Below are 15,923 nucleotides of genomic sequence, written 5' to 3' on the forward strand. Positions count from 1 at the left end.
TCACAATTCTTTAAAGTCAATAATACATTATCTCCAATTGACATGTGGAGAAAATTAGGCAGAGAGAGATTAAGTGACATATCCATTTGATATGACTGAGTTTTGAACTTGGATCTGTTTGATGCTAGGGCCAGAGCTTTTGGCTCTATACTATGCTGCTTCCTGAGTTAGTGGCTGTTACTTTCCACTGTGCTGTCTCTCACTCCAGGAATCATACAATCAGTGAAACATTTAAAAGCAGAAATCCGAAGAAGAGCAAATGAGTGTCCGTATAATGGATTTCATTAGAACAGAGCAAAGCCATTGATTTCATCTTCCAAATGGAAATCTCCAAAAAGAGACTGGTGTTTCTAGTAAGAAGTACATCAAAGGCCTTTGTCTTAGGTGAAGGAGGGGTAATGAGAAATCAAAATCATCATGATGGAAATTTGAACTCTTCGATGGTCTGGAGCACCACCTTCTTTCTGTTCAGGAATATTTGTTTAGTTTGCTTCATGACAATAGAAAAGCCTCTCCCCTTATGAATCCCAAAGAGAACGCTGAATGACATGAGGGCAACCATCAAAATCCTTAGGTTTGCTTGGGTTATGATGTAGAGGCAAAATTCAGTTGCTTACCAGTAATTTTTTTTTTAGAACTAAACATTCTTTTCAAATTTATCAATCAGATAAATCACTTTACTTCCCCTGGGGCCAAAGAAGAGAAGAACTTACTGTTAATTCCCGGGCAAAAAAAAAAAAAAAAAAAAAATGCACTGACAAATATTTCAAATCTATATCATGCCTGTTAACAGACAAGTTATTGGGGTAGGAGTCGTGAAGAAATTAGCCAAAGACAAGAAGGCCTTCAGAAGATGTGTTTGTTGTTGATGATTCGTAATTGTTTATTTCATTGAACGAAAAGATTTTTCTTTCTTCGACACAAATCTTTATAGCCTGTCCCCGTTCTGCACACCCTACCCAGCCTGCCCTGTCAAGCAACTAGCAAAACTCAAAAACGAGCCCCAGGCCTCACTCAGATTGACCTGCAGTGTCCCCTGAAGTGCAAGCATTATAATGAACATAATGATGGCAGTTAAGGGAAGAGTGTGGCTTGTTCCATTCCTTTTGATTAGACATAAAACAGAAACATATGTTTTTACCACCCTTCTCATCTTTGGCAGTATTTTTCTGTCATGTTGTATAGGGACAATGTAGCTTCATGAACAACTTTTTCTTACAAAATGTGAGCTTGCAAAACAATGCAAATATCTATCGATAGAGAAATGGATAAGTAAGTTACAGTGCATCCTTCAATAGATGCCTATACATCCCGTGAAAAGCAGGAAGTAGATCTGTATATATCCACATGGAAAGATCTTTGAAATATGATATTAAGTGAAAAAATGGGACACAGAACAATATGTATATTACAATCCCATTTGCGTAAAAAAAAGGAAAGAAAACCAAAGATACATATATATGAGCAAATAAAGTCTATAAGAAAACACAAGAAGCTATTGATAGGCCAGGTGTGGTGGCTCATGCCAGTAATACCAACACTTTGGGAGGCCCAGGCAGGCAGATCCCTCGAGCTTAGGAGTTCGAGACCAGTCTGAGCAACATGGCAAAAACCCATCTCTACAAAATACAAAAAAAAAAAAAAAGAAGAAGAAGAAGGTATTGACAGCGGGTGTGACCTCTGGGTGGCGAAGGGGACAGAGGTGTTTTCATTTGGTCCTGTACTGTTTGAGGAGGTGTGTTTGAGGAGGTGTTTTGTTTGTTTGTTGTTTGTTCAGGATTTTGTTTGGTTTTGTTTTATTTTGCAATCACTATGTTACTTTTGTAAATTTAAAAGACATTTTAAAGAGTTAATGATAAAATCTGTATTTGTAATAATATGCAAGTGGAAAAAAGAGAGAGAGAGCTGAAGTGAGCCAGAAATTTGTATTTTTAAGAAGTATCCCAGGCAATTCTGATGCAGGTGCTCCAAGAATTATACATGTATTTTAAATTTATATTTCACTTAAAATTTTTAACATTTTGACACGTTTCCTCTGTCTCTCTGGATACATGTGGTGTGCGTGTGTGTAAATTCTGGAACACTGAAAAGTTGCAGACATTTGTCATTTGTTGACAGAAAGAGTCAAACTCTGTAAAATATTTGAAGAGACTTATTCTGAGCCAAATATGAGTGACCGTGGCCTGTGACACACCCTTCAGGAGGTCCTCAGAACATCTGCCCAGGGTGGTTGGGGAACAGCTTAGTTTTATACATTTTAGAGAGGCATGAGACATCAATCAAATATATTTAAGAAATATATTGGTTTGGTCCAGGAAGGTGGGACAACTCAAAGCAGGGCAAGGGATGGAGGGGGGCGTTCTAGGCTATAGGTGAATGTAAACATTTTCTGGTTGACAATTAATTGGTTGAGTTTGTCTAAAGACCTGGGATTCATAGAAAGGGAATGTTCAGGTTAAGGTAAAGACTGTGGAGCCCAAAGTTCTTTTCAAGTCTTATAGTGACTGCCCTTAGAGACAATAGATGACAAATGTTTCATGTTCAGATCTTAATCTCTTTGGGATTGGGAGGATCTGGAAGAAAAATATCTAGCTATGTTAATAGAGATTCTTTATAGATGTAAATTTACCCCCACAAAGAACGGCTTTGCAGGGCCATTTCAAAATATGGCAAAGAAACATGTTTCGGGGTAAAATATTTTTATTTTCTTCCTTGTCTCGTAGTGTTATGCCAGAGTCAGGTTGGAAAGTCACAATATATAGGGTTAAATAAAACCCATCTGATGAGAATTTATGATTTGTAGGCCATGACTCCCCAGGCCCCTTAGATAGGAATTTGGGTAAGATAAAAAAAATCAGAGTTTAGTCCTCCTATTTTAACAGCACTTCAACCCTAAATGCTTCAGCATGTATCTTCTAAGAACCATAAGCACAATGTCACTATCATACCCAAGACATTTAACATCAAATCAGTAATGTTAAAAACAGCCAAAATTCATATTTCTCAAATTGTCTCACAATACCTTCAATAAATTGTTTACTGTGATTTTTTTTTTTTTGAAACAGGGTCTCACTCTGTCACCCAGGCTGGAGTGCACTGGCACAATCTTGGCTCACTGCAACTTCCGCCTCCTGGGTTCAAGAGATTCTCCTGCCTCAGCTTCCTGAGTAGCTGGGATTACAGGCACGAGCCACCATATCAGGCTAATTTTTTGTATTTTTGGTAGAGACTGGTTTTCACCATGTGGGCCGGGCTGTTCTCGAACTCCTGACCTCAAGTGATCTGCTCGCCTCGGCCTCCCAAAGTGCCGGAATTACAGGCGTGAGCCACCACAACCAGCAGTTTACTGTGATATCTAATTAAGAATCCTGCATTGCATTTAGTTATCATATCTCTTTTGTCTCCTATGAAACAGCAGCTCTCCACCACACCCCATCTCCTACCCTTATGAGGACCATATTTTGGGAAAAATTGCTCTATGGCTGGAGTTCTTGTTGCAGTTTCCCCCCTCATTCTATTCTCTTTCTCTTCCTGGTGTTTGTAGCATTTCCTGTTTTCTGCCACCATTCTCTTTTGGACCCACTACATCAGGATTTTGCGCTTCTCTGACTCCACATTCGTATCAAGATCACCAATGGCTTCCATGTTCCCCCAGTGACCTCTACATTTCTAAATCCAATGGCCAATTTTGAGACTTTAACTTACTTGACCCATCAGCAGCATTTGACACAGTGCAGTGGGTCACTCCCTCTTCTTTGCTACACTTTCCTTAGCTTTTAAACCACCATCCCCCACCTTGGTCTCTTCCACAGCCTCCTAAGCTATTTAGTCCTCACTTTTCTGATCTTTAAACATTGGAGTAGACCAGGGCTTGGATATCTGCTTTCCACCTCTCCTCACTTCCCTGCTCATATTCTACCTTCTTACAGTCTATTCTCAACACAGCAGTCAGAGTGACCCTTTTAAACTTTAAGTTAGATCATGTTCCTCCTCTCCCCCTCTCAAAACACTCCAGTGGCTGCTGTCACAGGGTTCTTCCTCCAGAATTCCAACTCTCACTGGGCTCAGGTAATGCTGCTTCTTCTCCCAGCCCCTCCAGGCCTAGGGTTTCCCTGGACCCACCCTATCCCTGCTATCTCTGTGACCTTATGTCCTATTGCTCTTCCCCTCTGATCACTCTACTCCAGCCACACAATACTCCTGATGTTTCTCAAGTATGTTTCTCCCTCAGGCCTCTGTTTTTGCACCAGATAGCCACATTAGTTACTCCTCACTTCCTTAAGGGGCCTGCCCAAAGGTTACATTCTCTGAGAGTCTTCCTTCTCTACTCTCTGTAAAATAGCCACCCCCTTTCCACCCTGCGGGCCACCCCCCAGCTCTCTTACTCTGTCTTATTTTCTCCCCATCATCATCTGGCATATTATGGATTCATTATTAAGTTGTTTATGGGCCTATCTCTCTGCACTGAAATGTAAGCTCCAACAGGGAAGAAGTCATATTTTGTTGACAGTTGTAGCCCCAGTGTCTGGCCTGGCACATAGATGGCCTTGAAGAAATATTTTGAATGAGTGATTGGCTGTATCATATATAGTTATATAAACACATAGAAGATCTGTAACCACACTGAACTGGTCATAGTGGGTACCTCTGGGGAGTGGGATTACGGAAGGAGAACTTTCACTTTTTACTTCATAGGCTTCTCTACTATCTGAAAGTTTATAGCAAACATATCTCATCTTTGTAATTAGAAAAATACCAAAATAGGGATTATTAAAAGTAAAAGAGCTTGAAAGAGCCAAGAAACTGCTTAGCAGAACATATCAGGCAGCAGGTGGCAGGATTGCCTCAACTTCTGCTTCCCTCTGCCAGGCTAGTGTGCACCAGAGCCCAAGTACATGCCGGCCAGGCACTGGCAGAATGCCAGGAAGAGTGGTGTGAATATGGGGCAAAGGGCTGCAATTAACATACAGCATCGTGTGGCCCCTGGCCATCAGTGGCTGCGGACTTACTTCACATTTGTAAAATCTTCTTTGTGGCTTCCTGCATGCTTTCATTCATGGGATTCTACAGCATTGCCCCGCCTTTGAGAACCCCAAGGAAATTCCTGCAGCTAACTTCCGGACAGTCAACCAGGCATTCAAATTTACCAGTGTCAGTGGGCTCTAGAATGACCTCTGCTTCAGGTTCTTAAGAATTTCCCAGGTACTAGCTGAGGAGTTTGGGATTATTGTTTTGAAGCCTTCATAGGTTCATGACTGTAGTCCGTGTACATCTATATAAATGCATATTTGAAGAAGAAAAATCTAGAAAAGCGTGTTCATTAGACACTTTTCCCTCACCCATTTCCTCAAGGTTCTTCTCCATTTTATAAGAGCTGCCCTCACCAAAGGCATTTCTAAGCAGGATGGTTTTGTCCTTGCCAACATAAGCCAATGGTTAGATGAACGATACCTTGATATGCAGACGAGGCAGAAGGCAGAAGGGCGAGGCAGTGCTCTTGCTGCCAGCCAAGTCTGACTATCTTTTGTGCCACTCTGCTTCCAGGATCTGCTGCAAAGCCCACCTTGGGTTAAGATTTTGCTCTAAGATCCCCTTCCCTGCCAAAACCTGCCACACTGAGACATGCACACGTGTGCACACACATGTTGATGCACACACACACATCTAGCTCTGGCCAGGAAGCTCATAAGAAGCCTTTGCCCCTCTTTATTTTACCCTGTTACCAGGCACCTCTCCCTTCACTCACTCCATGCTGCCAGCTGGCCCCAGTGCTGTTAAGCCAATGTCCATCATCCTGCTAAACTTCCACTGTTGCAACTTGCCTCCCTCTGCACTCCAAACTCCTGACTCTATACCCATTCTGCATAGGCTTCAGTCAGGGCTCCTTTGGACTCAAGGAACAGAGACCCATTCGAGCTGGTTCAACAACAAGCTGTGGGTGTTGGTGGGGCAGGAAGGTGGGGCACAGGTCAGGTAAGGAGACCAAGATCTCATGGCACTCCCAAGACAGCCACCATAGTGGGACCTGGAACAGGCAGCAAGGCAGCTACAATTTCTGGTTCTCTCTCCAGAGGCCCATGATATTTCTCTTGGTGTCTCTGCTCCTCACTGTATACCTGCTCCATTCTCCTCTTTCTACTGACTGATCTCCTCAGAACTTTTGCCCATACATGGCCCCTCACGTTTGACCGAGCTTCATGTCTGTATTATAGCCTTTCAGTTTCAGTATATTAGTCTTTCAGACTCCCAGACTCTTGGCCTTCCAATACCATACCCTCAAGAGAGAAATCCGATTTCCCAAGCTCCAGACCACAGAAGTTCTACATAGAGCATGAACCTGCCTAAAAGGGGGCCACCGTTAGATCAGATGATCACCAATCCTGCTGCAATCAGACAAGACTGGGAGCGGGGGCAGTTTCTATAGACATTTAGCGTCCCAGGAGTGATGAGCAGATCCCCTATGGGTGGGCAGAGAAATTATAATCATCTCTAGTACAGTAGGCCTGGAAACTGGTCTGGTGAAAATCTAGACCCAAGGGCTCTGTCTACCTACCAGTTTTTGAAAATCTTGCGTGATATTCATGTGTCCCATTTAGTCTTAGAAACTCCCAGAATTTTCAGATCCTAAGCCCCATCAGGATGATGCCTGTCCTAGCCCCTGTTCACTGGTCCCCATTGTTTCCATTTAAGTTTCTTTGTTGAAACAATATGCAGTCTATTCATACAATGGAATATTATTCAGTCATAAAAAGGAATGAAGTACTGATACGTGCTACAGCATGGATGAACCTTGAAAATATTATGCTATGCAAAAGCAGCAAGATGCAAAATACCACATACTATATTATTTCTTTTATTTATTTGTTTATTTATTTATTTATTTATTGAGATGAAATCTCACTCTGTTACTCAAGCTGGAGTGCAGTGGCACAATCTCAGCTCACTGCAACCTCCACCTTTTAGGTTCAAGCGAGTCTCATGCCTCAGCCTCCCAAGTAGCTGGGACTACAGGTGCATGACACTACGCCTGGCTGGCTGGCTAATTTTTGTATTTTGCATATATATATATATATATATATATATATATATATATATATTAGTAAGGACGGGGTTTCACTATGTTGGCCAGGTTGGTCTTGAACTTCTGACCTCAAGTGATCCGCCCACCTCAGCCTCCCAAAGTGCTGAGATTAGAGGCAGGAGCCGCCACCCCTAGACATATGATTTCATTTATATGAAAGTCTAGAATAGAGAAACATAAAGAGACAGGAAGAAGATTAGCAGTTGCTTAAGGCTGGGAGGCTTGGCGATAGAATGAGATAGCCAGAGGATACACAGTTTCTTTTTGAGGTCATGGAAATTTTCTAAAGTTGGCTGTGGTGATGATTGCACAGATCTGTGCGTATATAAAAATTCACATCTCTCAAAATTTCAGAGGTAGAACTGCAAAAAAGACTTTTCTAGGACTGCTGAGAAATATTTAAGTAAAAGAAAAATATTAGACACTCTCTAGCTTCTAATAAGCTTTGCCTGGGCATAAGATAATTCATGAAATAGACAGAGGTACAAATCCCAGCAAAACATAGTCAAGCATCGTAGTGAAATTCCATGCCAGAGCTCACGATTCTCCCACGCTAGTAGGAAGAATGACAGTGTAAGGGGATATATGCATGGATGATGGCATCAGATTTTGCCAAGGAGTTGGTGGAGCTTAACAGAGCAATTGCTTTTGCCCGTGAGAAGTATCATATTTAGGTCAAAACAGCCAATGTTAGGCAGGGGGTGGCAGGAAGGGCATAACTCTTTATTTTGGAAGGCAGAGCATGGCTCAACTTGTTTTACTGACCGAGTGATTTTCCATGTACAGTGGTCATCCCTTATCTGCAGTTTTGCTTTCCGCGGTTTCCGTTACCTGAGGTACAGTACAATAAGATATTCTGAGACAGCCTGATACGTTGGCTCTTCCCTGTCATCCCAGCACTTTGGGAGGCCGAGGTGGGTGGATCACCTGAGGTCAGGAGTTTGAGACTAGCCTGGCCAACATGGTGAAACCCCGTCTCTACTAAAAATACAAAAATTAGCCAGACGTGGTGGCGCATGCCTGTAATCCCAGCTACTCGGGAGGCTGAGGCAGGAGAATAGCTTGAACCCGGGAGTCGGAGGTTATAGTGAGCCAAGATCGTGCCACTGCACTCCAGCCTGGGTGACAAAGCGAGACACCGTCAAAAAAAAAAAAAAAAAGATATTCTGAGAGAGAAAGATCACATTCATATAACTTTTATTGTAGTATATTGTTATAATTGTTCTATTCTCTTGTTAGTTATTGTTGTTAGTCTCTTACTATGCCTAATTTATAAATTAAACTTTACCATAGGTATGTATATATAGAAAAAAACATAGTGTATATGGTACTGTCTGCGGATTCAGGCATCCACCAGGAGTCTTGGAACGTATCCCCCGTGGATAAGTCGGAGGGACACTACCGCAACAGCAGCATCTGTAGAACTTCATTCAGGATAGCTATTATCCCATAGTATTTATAAAGGTAAGCAGAGCAGTGTTGTGTTTCTACAACTAATAGCATAAAAGAAAAACAGGGAAAAGATCTGTACAGAGGGGGTGTGTCATGCAAGAAAAAAAAAAAACTAGAGGGCAAACTTTTTTAAGAGTGACTCCCAGAAAGCCTTATTTATTTATTTATTTATGAGACTCGCTTTGTCACCCAGGCTGGAGTGCAGTGACACAATCTCGACTCACTGCAACTTCCGCCTACCAGGTTCAAGCAATTCTCCTGCCTCAGCCTCCCAAGTAGCTGAGATTACAGGCGCCCAACACCATGCCGGGGTAATTTTTGTATTTTTTGTAGCGACGGGAGTTTCACCATGTTGGTCAGGCTGGTCTCAAACACCTGACCACAGGTGATCTGCCTGCCTCGGCCTCCCAAAGTGCTAGGATTACAGGCATGAGCCCCAGCGCCCGGCAAGCCTAACTTATATTACTCAGCTCTCAGTTTGAAAGTTCAGCATGTCTGTTAGGAGTTTTCAAATTTATTCAGCCATTAAACACTTTAAAATTATAATCTATTGCGAACACACCAACAGGTGCCCATGGATAGCACATGCAGATAGCAGAAAGCAAAACATAGTTTTCACAATTAGTTGTTGCTTACAAATATGACCAGGATGTGATTCATATGCTGATTTAGTCTTTATTACAGAATTGTGTGTGTGTGTGTGTGTGTGTGTGTGTGTGGCAGGGTCTCACTCTGTCACCCAGGCTGGAGTGCAGTGGCACAATCTCTGCTACTGCAACCTCTGCCTCCTGGGTTCAAGCAATTCTCCTGTCTCAGCCTCCAAAGTAGCTGGGATTACAGGCGTGTGCCACCATGCCCGGCTAATTTTTGTATTTTTGGTAGAGACAGGGTTTCACCATGTTGGCCAGGCTGGTGTCGAACTCCTGGCCTCAAGGAATCTGCCTGCTTTGGCCTCCCAAAGTGCTGGGATTACAAGCATGAGCCACCACATCTGGCCAAGAATTTTTCAATAGAGAAATTAAATCAAGTTAAGTGTATCAAAACATGATGTTGAGTACTTTAAACATATACAACAAAAATTAATAATAAATCTTGCCTACTTCCATTGGGCAACTTCTTGTTTCATCTAAAAATAAGAAATTAAATCACTTTAATACTAAAAACTGCAAAATATAACAAGATAGAGCAATATATATTTACATTTTTGTATGAAATATGACACCGAACACAAAACATTTACACACAAGAACAGTGAATGGTTCCTTCTCAAAAGATATCCCATAACACCCATTTAATATTAAGAATGAAGTTCCATTATCCTTATGTCAGGTACAGTATTACATTTATTCCTCAGTTTGCTTTTTCTTGTTTTACAAAGGTCTGTGTAACAAAAGGAAGAACACAAAATGCTTATTTTGCAGCATTTCCAACTCTTAGATTAGACTGCTCCCAGACTCATGAATTATTTCATAAGCTGTTGAAATAGCTGTTTCTCTCCAATTTTTAGAAAGTGGGGCTGGGATGGGCCATCCCTACTTAGAAGTATTCTGGTTTTTTGTTTGTGTGATACAGACACAGTCTGAGAGACATAAATCTCTGCTTCTGGTGTTAAAATTCCTTCTTTCCATCACAGGCTCATGGAGAATGAACAGATGAAAAACACACATTTAATAGACAAGACACAATGCATTATATGACAAATATGTGTAACTGGAATGATAGCCACTGCCTGTCCCCTCATCTCTCTATGTCAGAGTTGCTAGGACAGAAAAATCCTCATTCAGCCTCCATTCCCAGAGATTGCAGGAGAGAGCTGGTCCCTGGAATTTGACCTGGCCTCCAAAATAAAGAAAATGTTTTCCATTTCTTCTGCTAGTTTTTGGGGTTGGTGACTCTGGGATAGGCCTACTTTTTATGCCTCTGGAATGCCCTTCTCCCTTGCCCCTTTGGGCACAGTCTGAAAGGGGAAGCAGAGCTCGGCAGGGCCTGCTGGGCAGGTTTTGTGAAGCTTTGGAAAAAATTTCTCTCCTTTCCAGTATGAATCAGACTGGACCATTCCTGATAACTAATGGGGACCCATGAGAGGTATTAATCCAGGAGAAGCAGATCATCTCCTAAGGGTATGAGCTCTCGAGTCAGGCTGCCTAGGTTCAAATCTACCATTTACTAACTGTGTGACCTTGAGCAACCTTGAGGTTACTAGCTGTGTAAGCTCCCTGAGCCTCAATTCCATCATCTGTAAAATGTTAATAAAAATAGTCCTTACATGATGGAGTCATTGTGACAATTAAATTGCTACATCTCATTGATTCTAAGGCATCATTGATTATAAGATAAACCACTATTTTGTGTACCACTAAGAAAGAAAATAACAAGTTGCCCCTTAAACTCTATATGCCAGTGATTTTGAGACACATCCTGGTTTCAGAAATGTTAAAATGTGGTCCAGGCACGGTGGCTCACACCTGTAATACCAGCACTTTGGGAGGATGAGGCAGACCGATCACTTGAGGTTAGGAGTTCAAGACCAGCCTAGCCAACATGGTGAAACTCTGTCTCTACTAATAATACAAAAATTATTTTGTGGTGTGGTGTGGTCGGTGTGGTGGGTGTGGTGTTGCATGCCTGTAATCCCAGCTACCAGGGAGGCTGAGCCACAAGAATCACTTGAACTTGGAAGGTGGAGGTTGCCGTGAGCCGAGATCATGCCACTGCACTCCAGCCTGGGCGACAGAGTGAGACTTTGTCTCAAAACAAAACAAAACAAAACAAAACAAAACAAAAGTTAAAATGTGAAATAGATGCATTTATTTCAGAATCAATGAGATACAGTAGTTAATACTGATCAAGTACTTAGAGCAGTGCCTGGCATATAGCAAGTGCTCGAAGGTTGCTATGATGCAGTGTGATTTCCCTAAAGCAAGCTTGTCCAACCCGTGGCCTACAGGCCACATGTGGCCCAGGACAGCTTTAAATGTGGCCCAACACAAATTTGTAAACTTTCTTAAAACATTATGAGATTTTGTTTTGCAATTTTTTTTTAAGTTTATCAGCTATCGTTAGTGTTAGTGTATTTTATGTATGGCCCAAGACAATTTTTCTTCTTCCAATGTGGAAGATGGGACACCCCTGTGCTAAAGGAAGGTAGTAATTCCCACCTTGAAAATGGAGGCCTTATTGAGAAGGGTGGCCCCACAGCCTTCAACAGGGGAGAGCAAGGCTAGGAACTGGGCATGCTCACAAAGGACCTTTGTGTAGGGATAAATTATTTCATGTTTTTCTGTTGCACAACACAAAGGCAAAAGCCGTTTTGAGTGTACAGTTTTGCATCCTTCCCTCCCTCATTGTAATCCTCTTAGTTACCCTTACTCCCAACCCTTCGGTACAGTCCAGTGCTCCTACAGAACTCTGTGGCGAGCTTGTGGGGATTACTAGAGTGAGCAGTTAAGGGGAGAAGGTCCTGCACCACATTTGATGTGGGGCTGAGGTCTAGGCAGAGGAGTGGCAGCGCATCAGGAAAGGCCACCGTTCAGGAGATCCATGTGGTGACAAGCACAGCTCAGAGGTGATCAGCGCCCTGCAAGGAAAAATCACTGTGAGTGGCCTGGAGGGATCTAAACTCAGAGAAGTGGCTGCCCAGTGACCATCTGACTGAGGAGTAAGTGTGAGAGGACAAAACCTCTTTCCCCAAGATTTTAGGGAAAAAGTGACCATTGGGGTGGCAGAAGTGACAAGTCCTTAGGTCACATAGATAATAACATTATAAGACAATATGCACAATCTAGACCAGCAGTCATTAAATCAGATCACTATCTTTATTTTCTCACTTTTAAAAAGCATGTTTCAGCCAGGCGTGGAGGCATGATCACGCCTGTAATCCTAGCACTTTGGGAGGCCAAGGCGGGTGGATCACTTGAGGTCAGGAAGTCGAGACCAGCCTGACCAACATGGTGAAACCCTGTCTCTACTAAAAATACAAAAAAAAAAAAAATGCTTGGTGGGGTGGCATGTGCCTGTAGTCCCAACTACTCAGGAGGCTGATGCATGAGAATTTCTTGAACTCAAGAGGCAGAGGTTGCAGTGAGCCGAGGTCATGCCACTGCACTCCAGCCTGGGCAACAGAACGAGACTCTGTTACAAATAAATAAATAAACACATTTTTTTCACATCTTATCATTACTGAAATCAGACTGTATAATTATGATGACGGTGGTGATGATGATGATGATAATAATAGTTAACACTTAGGTACAACTTAATGTATGCCAGGCACTATTCTAAGTGCGTTATCTGTATTAGCTCATTTACAACCCTATAAGCATAGTTATTATACTATTTTTGACAGTTGGGGAAACTGAGGCACAGAAATCTTAAGTTCTCCGAGGTATCACACCCCCACACCCTCACATACCCACACACACCCTTATTAGGTGGCAGAGGTAGGCAGAGTCAATGACTCTAACCATGACATCCAGCTAATTTTTGTATTTTTAGTAGAGACAGGATTTTGCCATGTTGGCCAGGCTGGTCTCAAACTCCTGGCCTGAAGTGATCCACCCATCTCGGCCTCCCAAAGTGCTGGGATTACAGGTGTGAGCCACCGTGCCTGGCTCCAAAAGCTGTTTTGAAACCAATTATGCCTCTTAAGATACCCGGTGGTATCTTATAATTGAGGAAATCCAAATAGTGGCTAAGTGGTACCTATGGTCCAATTCCAGGCCCACCTTCAAGTACTGTGGAACTCTGAGGTACAGTATAGTGTGGTGGCAAATAACACAGGTGGTGGCCTCTCTCTAGTCTGTGTTCAAGTTCTAGCTATGCCACTTACAAGCTGATTAAGCTTGGGTGAGTTTTTAAATCCCACTGATCCTCAGTTTCCTGTAAAATAAACATGATCCTAACCTTTTCTATTTCACAGAGCTACTGTGCAGATAAAAAGAGACAATCCTGGTGAAATTCCTTGAACACAGCAAGTGCTTTATAAAGAGAAACCATTTTTACCCTTCATTTTACTTCCTGGTGTGCTCAGATGAGGGGCCTTCCCCTCAGTGTTCAGTAAAAGGGGCGGTTCTGATGTGTTGAAGACTGGTGGTGTCTTTTAAATAGGGGAGCTCATTAGTCACCTCAGGCTTTTTATACTCTTCTCAATGCTTGACAGTGCACAACCAAGTATAAAGTGATCGCTAAAAAGGCCCGCACGCACCTGGAGAACCACTGCTACCACAAACCGGGCACAAACTTGTCCCAGATGGGAATGGGTAACATTTGCTCCCTCAAACACAAAAACAGCTCCTCTAGGTTTTTGCTTCACATCGTCCAAATTTTTGAATGTTTGAAACCTGACTTAGATTTGTGAGAAGCCCCAAAGGACTTTGTTAAGAAAAGCGAACACTCAAGCAAACAAAAAACAGGCACTACCATCTTATTTATTTTTATTTTTTATTTTTTGAGACAGGGTCTGGCTCTGTCGCCCAGGCTGGAGTGCAGTGGTACAATCTTGGCTCACTACAACCTCTGCCTCCTGGGCTTGAGTGATCTTCCCGAGTAGCTGAGACCATAGTCAAACGATGCCACACCCTGGCTAATTTTTGTATTTTTATTAGAGACTGGGTCTCCCAGTGTTGCCCAGGCTGGTCTCCAACTCCTGAGCTCAAGCCTGCCTTGGCCTTGCAAAGTGCTAAGATTACAGGCGTGAGCCACCACGCCCGGCCTGGCACTACCATCTTGAAGCAACAGATGGCCACATGCCGAGTAATAAACTGGAAATTAATGACTCAAGTACTGAAGTGACCCCTAATTAAAGAGTAAAGAGGATGTCGGGAGTGGTCATCAGGCAAATTCCCCTTGTCTTAAATGTAAACTTATATCCTCTTGTTTTTCTCTTTGTGGAAAAGAAGACAAGATTTTAATCTTCCCCTGGGCAAAAACCCCCTTTATAGAGTCAGAATTTTAAAACGGGGTTTGGAAAGTATGGTCAAGAAGGGGGAGAAAACTGAACCAGATCACCTAAGTGATAGGTCTCTGAGAGGAAGGGAATGTAGAATTTGAGGTTGCACTCTTACTGAGTTTTCTTCTTTAAGGACATGTTGAAATGTACTTGTGGATTACAGTAAACAAGTACAAGTTTGGCACCCAGCTCCCTGGGACTCTTTGATCCCGTCATACTACAAATGCCAGTTAAGTTGTGCCTCTTCAGTTCGTGTTTTCCCTTTGACCTGTTCCTCCAGGAATGTGGACAGATCTTTGGTTTGAAGCTTCAGATTCTTCCCCTTAGCTTATATCCCTAGGGGCAAAACCCAAACTGCACCCAACCATCATACCCTTGCACCAAACAGAAAACTCATGACCCTATTATTATAAGCACACCGCTTCAATCAGCTAACGTAGCATAGCTAAGCCAACCCATTGAACTACAGAACTGTTTTCCCTAAGAGCCCGGGCAGGATTTCTTACTATATGTAATAACCAAACTCTGGGCTCTCATCCCAGTATTCAGCAAGATTTTGATTTGGCTCACAGTTTCTGAAAATGAAATCAATAATCTCTAAAAAGTAGACTTTCTGCCAGGGCCATCTCTGGGCATGGTGCCCACTCAACTCATGGTTTTCAGATAACACTATGGTGCTCATTTGGGCTTCAGAAGTTCACAGTCCTGATTCTCTAAGGAAGGATCGGGTACGAAAAAACACTTGGGGGAAGTGTGTGGGTGGGTAACAAATAACTATAAGCCAGCTGGTAGACATTCCTCTAGGTAGGTTGAATCCTCAGAGGCTAAGTCACTGCCTCCAATATTTTCTGGAAGTAGTTGTGGAGGAGGCAAATAATACATGAAATGAGTGGCAGAGGCAGAGTTGAAGCAAATACACAAAAGGAGCCAGAAACACTGAGATGTGGGTAACACCCGTCGCAGACAGTGGGAGAAGCAGATTTAGATCCTGTCATACCATTCTGTAGCTGGACAAGTTAATTAACCTCCTTGGGCCTCAGTTTCCTAATCTGTAACATGGGTATAATAATCAGATAGCTACCTTACAGAGCTACTGCAAGATTAAATGTGTTTGTTACTATACAGAAAGTGATTCAAACACAGCCAAGCACATATTTAGTGATGTATATAATGTATATTGTTGCTGAATTCTAGATGTTTCTAGAATGTTCAATTGACTTTGGCTGCTATACCAAGTTAGCGAGTAGCCATTATTGACAAAACAATTCAAAGGCAGGTAAGAAAAGAGCCGCAGTGAGTAAAATTTCCCAATTCAGGTCATTGATTACTGCCTGCAAAATCTATTGTTGACATTGTTTTTGTGTTCTTGTTCTTCTACACACCCACATTTGAGGGGCAGGGGAAAGTGGGGAGTGTTTCCACATGGAAATTAAAGATTGAGAT

Source organism: Nomascus leucogenys, chromosome X (genome assembly GCF_006542625.1).
Source record: "Nomascus leucogenys isolate Asia chromosome X, Asia_NLE_v1, whole genome shotgun sequence".
NCBI lineage: Eukaryota > Metazoa > Chordata > Mammalia > Primates > Hylobatidae > Nomascus > Nomascus leucogenys.